Source organism: Spinacia oleracea, chromosome 5 (assembly GCF_020520425.1).
Source record: "Spinacia oleracea cultivar Varoflay chromosome 5, BTI_SOV_V1, whole genome shotgun sequence".
Lineage (NCBI taxonomy): Eukaryota > Viridiplantae > Streptophyta > Magnoliopsida > Caryophyllales > Amaranthaceae > Spinacia > Spinacia oleracea.
The window spans coordinates 70,932,846-70,941,424 of record NC_079491.1 but is presented as its reverse complement, the minus strand read 5'-3'; the positions used below and the strand labels follow the sequence as shown (position 1 = coordinate 70,941,424).

At 35.6% G+C, this 8,579-nt stretch overlaps 1 long non-coding RNA gene across 3 annotated transcripts; it reads left to right on the top strand.

Annotated features, from left to right (window-relative positions):
* Positions 1-474: 474 nt before the first annotated feature.
* On the top strand, positions 475-7,605 carry LOC110780331 (uncharacterized). Of its 3 annotated transcripts, none has more exons than XR_008921139.1 (6): positions 475-768; positions 970-1,017; positions 1,169-1,194; positions 3,511-3,650; positions 4,587-4,646; positions 4,768-4,786. It is a non-coding gene; the product is annotated as an uncharacterized lncRNA (long non-coding RNA). The 3 variants fall into 3 exon arrangements; XR_008921138.1 differs by lacking the exon at positions 4,768-4,786 and adding an exon at positions 7,350-7,605 and having other exon boundaries at positions 477-768; XR_008921137.1 differs by lacking the exons at positions 4,587-4,646; positions 4,768-4,786 and adding an exon at positions 7,350-7,605 and having other exon boundaries at positions 486-768.
* Positions 7,606-8,579: the final 974 nt, after the last annotated feature.

Here is an 8,579-nt window from a genome sequence, read left to right as displayed (position 1 = left end):
CTTCCCTGCTATTGCTTGTATACTGCTTCCTCACGAAAAAGAAGAGAGAAAATGGTTGTGTCCTTTGAAAATGCCTTGAACTCGTGGCTTGGTTCGCTAGGCAAATTGGAGAAAAGGGAGCTTGATGGCATGCATCTTGGGGTGCTCGCCTCCTTCCGGTTTGTAAAGCTGGATGTGCACTTCATTCTTGCTACTTTGGAGGCTTGGGACCCGAATCATCATGTCTTCCGCTTTGGGAATAATGAGGTATGTCCCCTCCCTGAAGAGTTTAGCGCCATATTGGGGTGGCCCATTATGCCGGAGCTATGCATGCACTACAAGAAACTTACCTTTTCGTGGCGATTATTTAGTACCGAATGTATAATCGCTACTATAAATCCATATTATGTGTTAAATAATATAGACAATTACCGCACTTCATAATCGCTATATCAGCCTTTAATTAATCAATACGAAAAACAAATTACATATTATTCCTAAACGTACAGCCCATTTTTTCACAAATTGCGCTCAACTTTTCCTTCAAAATTTTTCGCCAAAAAACTTTCCGCTTAAAACTTTCACTTCTTTCTACTGCCTTCCGTCTTCTAAACTTAGGGTTTAGATCAGTTTTCTTTCATTCTCCATAGATACCAAAAGCTTGAACTCGAAACGCGATATTCTAGAGCGGATGTGATTAATTCGCGCAAATGTTAATCGGGTTTTCATTCTGGATTCTTAACCCGATTTCACGGAACTCAATTGCAGCTGTTTCATCACAAGTTCAAGGTAATTTTCCTCTTTATTATTTTAATTATTTTCGAAATTTGGTTAAGTTTTCCTAATTATTTATGAGATTTGGTTGAATTTCCCGATCCTTTTCAATTTTTGGTTGAATTTTCCTAATTATTTTTGATATTTGGATGATTAATTACCATTAATTCGGTTATCGTTGTTCCCTTTTCATCACTTCTCTCCTTCCCCAAATAGGTATTCAGAAAACACGAATTACCACCCTCTGTTGATTTCACGAAGCAGGTAATTTTACTCTTCTATATCCCAATTCTTTTCAAATTTTTTTGTTGAATTTTCTTAATTCTATTTGATATTTAGATGATATTACATATTAACTCAGTTTTGGTTGTTCATTTGTCATCCCATTTCTATTTCCCCAAATTGAGGTATTCAGTGCAAACAAATTCTTCGTAGTTCCAGGTAATTTTCAAATTTTATATTCTAATTCTTTTCGAATTTTGGTTGAATTTTCCTAATTCTTTTCGATATTTGGATAAATTTACCTTTTTCTATTTGAATTTCGGTTGATATTTCATGTTCTGGTTCATTTTGAATTTTTGTTAGAAATACTGTTATATTTCATCCTATGGTTCAGTTTTAATTTTGGTAAGAAATACTGATCTTTCATCCTTTGGGATGATCACTTTTTATCTACTTAAGATGATTTATAATTCCGCTTCAGCTTGTTTATGTATTCACTGGTAGATTCTCGTCCTTAGGTCCTACTTCGTATAGCCCTGTGTTTTTGGGCTTAATAAGTTAATAAAATTAGAATTTCATCTATCATTTGATTAGTCAAGGATTACTTACTCTTTGATATTGATGTCTAAGGTTGTAAGAATCAGAATTGTAACGTTTTGTGTTATGATACCATTTTTAGATTAATTAACCAAATTATTATAGTGTGTTGGTATTTTGCTGATATGCTATATGTTTTTTTTAAAGTTTTTGATATTTTCTAGTCTATTGTTGTTGTAGTTGCTGCCTTCTTGTGTAATGCCTTGATAGAGTTGTTGAGCTTCTGGTCTGTTGTTGTTGTTGTTGTTGTTGTTGAGATTTCTGGTCTGTTGTTGCTGTTGTTGGGTGTCCAGGTCTATTGTTTATATTTTTGTTCGAGTCTGCATACATTGAGCTGTTGGCTGGTTGTGAAAGTCAGCTAGCAACTCTCTTCATTTATGAAATTCAGCAGCTACTATCCAGCAGACCCAACCAGTTGGCTGGTGGTGTGCTTCTAATATTGGCTGGTGGTGTGATTCTCTAGATTAACTCAGTGCATAGAACTCTAAACGAACGTAATTAAGATAAATTTATTTTAAATCTAGAATTTAGTTAGAAAAAACAAGTTCACCTATAATTTGCGTAAAGAACGAAAAAGAAACCAAATTCAGTGCAACGAATTCAAATGAACCTCTTAAGCCGAACACACCTTAAATTAGCTAGAAAAACCTAGAATTATACAAAGTTCAAGCTGCTGGATCAGCCGCGGATCTGCCACCAGCTAGCTGTTGATGCTGCTGCTGTCAACTAGCTGTTGATGCTGCTGCTGTCAGCTAGCTGTTGATGCTGCTGCTGTCAGCTAGCTGTTGTTGCTGATGTTGTCATCTAGCTGCGGCTGCTGATGCTGTCAGCTAAGTATAAAGCCTATCATGCTAAGTCATAGATGCATTGTAATTTTCCTAGCTTGGTTTTAAAATTGGAAGAATTGTCTATAGTTATAATTACAAATTCACCTTATTCTGTTTTGCCACTTTTAGTTTCATAGCTAGTAGCATGTTTATAGATAATGTACTATTCTATGTACTGTAATCATATGGTGTTGATGCAAACCAACTTTAAAGTTTTTGTATAGTCATACAGTGCAGAGTTAGTTGTTCATTGTGCTTAAATACCCTGACCTATATTCTATATGAACCTAAACACGTTCATTAATTCAAGTTTGATTCTGCTCACACCATTTTCCGTTGGAGTGATTTTGTGTCTCTAAGGCTGTGGTTCAAGTTCTGACTTCTGTGTATCTCATTTTTGTTTAGCTACACCATCTCTTGGGTTTTTCTTCTTGATTGCCTATAAAATTATTCCAGATGTTTGATAGAAACTGAGCAGATGTTTAGTCAAGCCCTTTACAAGTTTTCACTATTTTGCATATTGCTACTACTACTTTTCATTAAACGCATAACTCATTGTCTGTAGTTAGCTCTCAAGCGACTTTCATATGCTTGTAGGATTGAGGTTAGATAAAAAAATGTCAGCAACCTTCATTTTGACTCCCAAGTCCCAAATCCTTCAGCAGAGGTTGCTTGTCACTGATGTTTGTGTGTTCTGTGTTATCAATGGTCACGAGGCTGACATATATTTTGTTGTTGTGGTGTCCTTATTCAGAATGTACTTTTGGTTAATTGAATATGAGAATTCAGAAAAACAAGTCTATTTTATATTCTTCTAGCTAAGTTGTCTTTGATTATCATTTCTTCATCCTCTGGTATATTGGTTTTACAAGTTTCACTGTGTTCACTCGATTTCTTAATATAATTTGAATTCTATTAAAGTTCGGAAACTATGGATCACTTGGTTTTGCCATGAACAAACTGTCGCCATATGATTCTAGTGGGAAATCCTTTTCTAGTCTGGCCTCAAGGGTACTCTAACATACACATGAATTTGTTAACTGGTTACATGAAAGCTAATTTATCAGTACTTGGTGGGTCTGTTAATGCAAAGTTATTGTTTGTTGTATAGGACCTGATGAAAGAAAAACTAGCTGAACTTCCTGGTGGATTGGAACAGTCTAAAGGACGAATTGTCAAATCTTATAGGATGATGACACTTCAACATGAGGGTCATGAAATGCAAAGCTTAGGTAGCAACGCACAAGGACGGTAAGAATTGTTTACTTCGTCTTAAATATTTGTTGTTGGTTGTTGATCTGTAACTGGAAAAAAATTCACGTGTAGTTGGTTGTCTCTATATATTTTGGCTAGTGATTCCATGCTAGTTTGCATTTTGATTTTGTATGCAGTTTTTTTAAGAAGATTCTTGTCAATGTTTAAACCTGTAATTTTGAATAATTCAAGGAATGTAGCACTTGTCTTTTCTTGACATCCTCAAACATTCGAAGAATCTGATAGTTGGAAGAGTGTCATATAAGGGAGGTGATTAGGTCATATTAAGAACTTATTGGCACTAGTGTAATCTAATAAAACACTTGATAATAAGATATCATAGATTGAGCATTCATACAGTACATACAAGGCATGGCAGAGAAATTCATGTGCAGTTGAACTTCGATATACCTTAAATTGGGTCCTTGGACTTGCAATATAGTCTTGATAACATCTAATAAAGTCGTCACATAAGCACTTAAACCTTCCAAATAATAGTTGTTTATAGTTAGAGCTGAAATTTCTGACAACTTCAATGAAACATTTACCAGACCAAAGAGAGACAATAACCAGAACCCATACCTCCAGCAACTCCTCCTAACACCAATCCCTCTAGAGTACTATTGATTTGTAATTTGCATTAGGTATCCACTTCTTCATCTCATAGTCTGTCAAATATTTCAGTGCTTTATAGAACATTACTTGTAAAGTGTAGCAAAGTGTAGCAAAAGTTAGCATTCTCACAGTACCATGTAAGTCTGGGTAAAAAGTACATGAAATCACGCCCGATCTCACTTAAACAATGCATAACAAATCTTTTTCTGTTAAGAACTTGTACACGGCTTAACTTGGGAAATATTAAGAATGAAGCATACATCACACATGCAAGCAACTTATAGATGGTTTCCTAACATGTGCATCTGATTCATCCAGGCTAAAGCTACACCAAACAAAACTGCTACTGCTATAGCTAGAGAATTAAACCAGCAAAAGGTACTCCCTTGCTAATGTAGACACAAGCTTATCACGAGGGCACAATGGCTTGGTTTCTTAGTGCTATAGCTGCTCACCTGTAGGAATGTTATTACATAATTAGGAAATCTTTTTATTTCAGATTACTACAAGTGATGTTTGCTGATGGGGTAAGAAAACAGAACACATATAGGAAGTCGTTTGCTGATGGGGTAATGATACGGAGAAACCTAAAGCGTTGACAACAAACAAAAAGAAGAATTATAGTAATGAAACTGACTGTATATGAAAGACTGTTGTCAACAGAACCTGAGCACAGAAGAACACATATAGGAAAACTATATAGAAACTTACTGTTTTGCCCCTGAAACACTGTTGCCTTTGCCTCTGAACACAGAAGAACACATATAAGAAGATTGTATATAAATTGATTGTTGTCAACTTGTCATAGTACCTCGATAGGCCAGCAGGTAATCCTCTCCCCTTCCCATTTAAAGTACTAAGTGAAATTTTACTAACCGAGCAGCCTTCTGAGTTGTAGAGTTTTAGTAAAGTTGTGGAGTACTTCTGAGTTATACTTAGAAGTTGAGATGCCCACAACATCAACATCCTTTTGGGGATTTGGGAAGGGGTGGGGGTGAGGGAACATAGTTTTCTACAGTAGGAATATAAGTGGCTTCTTGGAGGCTTAAGAGACCTGATTATTGTGGAGTTGAGGCCATGGGGCTTGGTGGGGAGAGGGTGATGCGAACAATCAGGACTGGGTTGTCAGGACTAACCAATATTTAATAAGTTGGAATTGTTAGATGTCAGGAGGGCGACTTATGAAGTTATTATGTTTGAAATTTTACAAGGCGAACAGCTGACACATTACTAAATTTAAAGTTAGTACAACGATCACTAAAATCAATTATGGGTATTCAATTTAGTAAGATTAATCCATTAGTTGGCAGCTTAACTAACTAGTCCTCTAACTGCAATCAAACAGTCCAAGCTTTTAAATTTTAATCATATAAACACCAAAAGCCAATGATCTGTTCTTGATAGCAGTACGTATAACACTTGAGTTTGAATTCAGAATTTCCTTTTTATCCTTTACTCAGAAAGATCATATAAGAATTTTCCCTACTAGTTAAAAAACACTCAACTTTTTTTTCCGATTCATCTTGGATGAATCTTTCTTGTGGTATATAAACACCATTCTTTTCTCTTGCTCCCCGAATATATGTTAAGAATGGCATAAAAAGAAAGTAAATAAGTTGGTAAAAGAACAGAATATGTTGCTTTTTTGCTCAAATTCACATAATTAGGTACATTTGGAAAACCTTGTTTCATGTATAAATCTTTGAGCAAAACTGTCTTGATCTGTTTTTTGTTTGCCTGGATGGTTAACAAACATTATAAGTTAACAAACTTCTAAAACTAGACATACAGAAATAAAAGAAAAAGAACAAAATGAATGAACCTCAGGTTTGTTTTTAATATTTTTAGCACGATAAGCATAATCAAGAGTGTTAAGGGTTTCTTCCAAACAATGAGTAGATGGTGAGATTGTTGCTATGATACAAGTCTTCATTTTCCCTCCGAGGGAGTCCCTCAGTAACCTTCTCAGCTTACTGTCCCTGGTTAAACCCAACAAAAAAACAATTCAAAAAAGGAATTGAGACACTCCGTCCTTGTCTGAGCTGAATGTTCCACTAGTCCGAACCTGTAAGGTATATGAGCTGACTGTTCCACTAGCGCGTTAATAACTCCTCGAAGGGTGAGTAAGCTCTTATTAATCTCCCCACCTTTCCTTGCACGCCCCTTCATTTTCACAACAATCAGCAGTCATTAACTCATTAGTTCACTAAGACTAAATTTAGGATCAACAAATAGCCAACAATAGTAAACAGAATGATAAATAATCTCAGATCCTGCTAGATCACAAGATTCAGCTTCCCACATTTTATGAGCTCCTCCTCTCCAATACTAATGTCCTTTACATGGACTGTTATGGTGAAGACAGAGTGAGACTGACTGCAAATGGAGAATTGGTTACCAGTTTATGTACTAAAAGTGTAACTAAATGCGAGGGAGGGGGAAGGGAGGAGATTCTGACCTGCTATGTTTTTTTTGTAATGTGTCAGATGATCGCCTTTTAGAAGCTCTTCTATAATGATGGAGATGAACACATTCTGGTAGTTTACACTCTGGTCGCTTCCAAATTCTTCTTTATGCCGAAGCTTTGGGGTTGTTAAGAGAGTTCACATCTCAGAATGTGTTTCTAGAGGTGGAGGGGTTTCATGTAGAGTGGTGGGTGGGATTTGATGTTATCTTCAATCACATCTTTGTTTTCACAAATAATCTCTTTTAGGGTGTGTATTGAGTAAGTCTGTTCTGATGAAAAAGACCAAGTTGGAAAAAATTTGCTGCTTTATTTCTACATGATTTTACTGTGCTCTGAAATGTATGCTCACTGCTATGAAGTTGTGCCGCCCGTGCAGCCTTCCACACTGCTATGAAGGTGTGCACACAGTATGGACCACCCAGGCCGCTCTTGTCCTCGTTTATATAGGCTATAATTTGCAGCTTTGCATAAATCAGTAAACAATGATGTAATTGCATCCCAATTTACGCTAATCGTTTGGCTTGCTATTTGTATGGTATGTTGCGGTGCATTAATTGTAGGGAAATATTTCCATACTAGTGATATTAATTATCGTTCATTCTTTGGACTTGCAGATAACTCTTTATTTGGCAAACAGTGAAGTTGGACTTATTTGGGGAAGCACATGACGTTATTGAGTTATATTATATTAGTTGTTTTGTTACTGCATTGTAGTAGTTAATTAGTTATTTTTCTTGTCACTGCAGATTATTAGATAACATTTCGTTAAGTTTTTAAGAGTATTAGAAAATTATATATCACCTATGTAATGACTTATGACTTACTCTGTATGAGTTATTTATTTATAATATTATTTTTATCTTATAATTATTTATGGTTTTAAATTTATACTCATGTATAATTATAATTGTGAATCTGCTTGATAGCGGCAACTTTTGACAAGCCATTGTAAAACTAAATCATAGTATGATCCATTTTGTAGTGATTATAATCGCTGCTATAGACTGTCAATTTGGATTGTTATTTAAGCAAATGTATCAATTCTGAAATTAATAGTATCACTTAAATTTGCAACAATAAGTAACCTATAGTAGTGATTATAATCGATACAATAGGTATCTAATAGCGTCTATTGCATTCGCTACTATAACTACCAATAGCATCGATTCTTTTGCCTCTAAAACTAATGTACTTGGTATGTGAAATTAGGAAATTATAGCGAATATAATCGCTACAATAATCGATACTATTATACATAGTATTTCGTATCGATTGTTTTGGTCTACCCCATTGAATGTACTAATCGCTACTAAAGGCTATGGCAACGGTGGCTACCGCCTTGAATAGCTAATTGACGGGGAATGTTTTCGTAGCGAATATATTCCCTACCTAAGGCCAAAATAATCACCACGAAAGCCCTTTTTTCTTGTAGTGATCCCCAGTGTTGAAGAACACATTTTCTTGGGCTTTGAAAGACATTTGGGCTTGAAGCCCCCACTTTTGGGTGCTGTTGTATATGGCAGAGGGGTGGATTTGTCCCTCCTTGTCACCTACTTTGCTGGGCTTGAGGTTCCCAAAGTTTTCCGCTTGAGGGCCTTGAGTTTTTGTATCTTTGCTCGTGATAAGGTATTTTTCCGGCGTTGAATAGAAAATCACCTCACCAAACAAAATTTATAAAATACCTAACTAACCAGCTATATGGACTATAGCGGCAAGTATAGGGTTCGTCCCATAGGAATGGATATGTTTGACTATTCAATCTATGCGTTCACAAGCTAGTTTGAATGGAAATTGAGTTTTTGAATTAAACTAATCAAAGCTAGAAAAGCAAACAAATAAAGAAA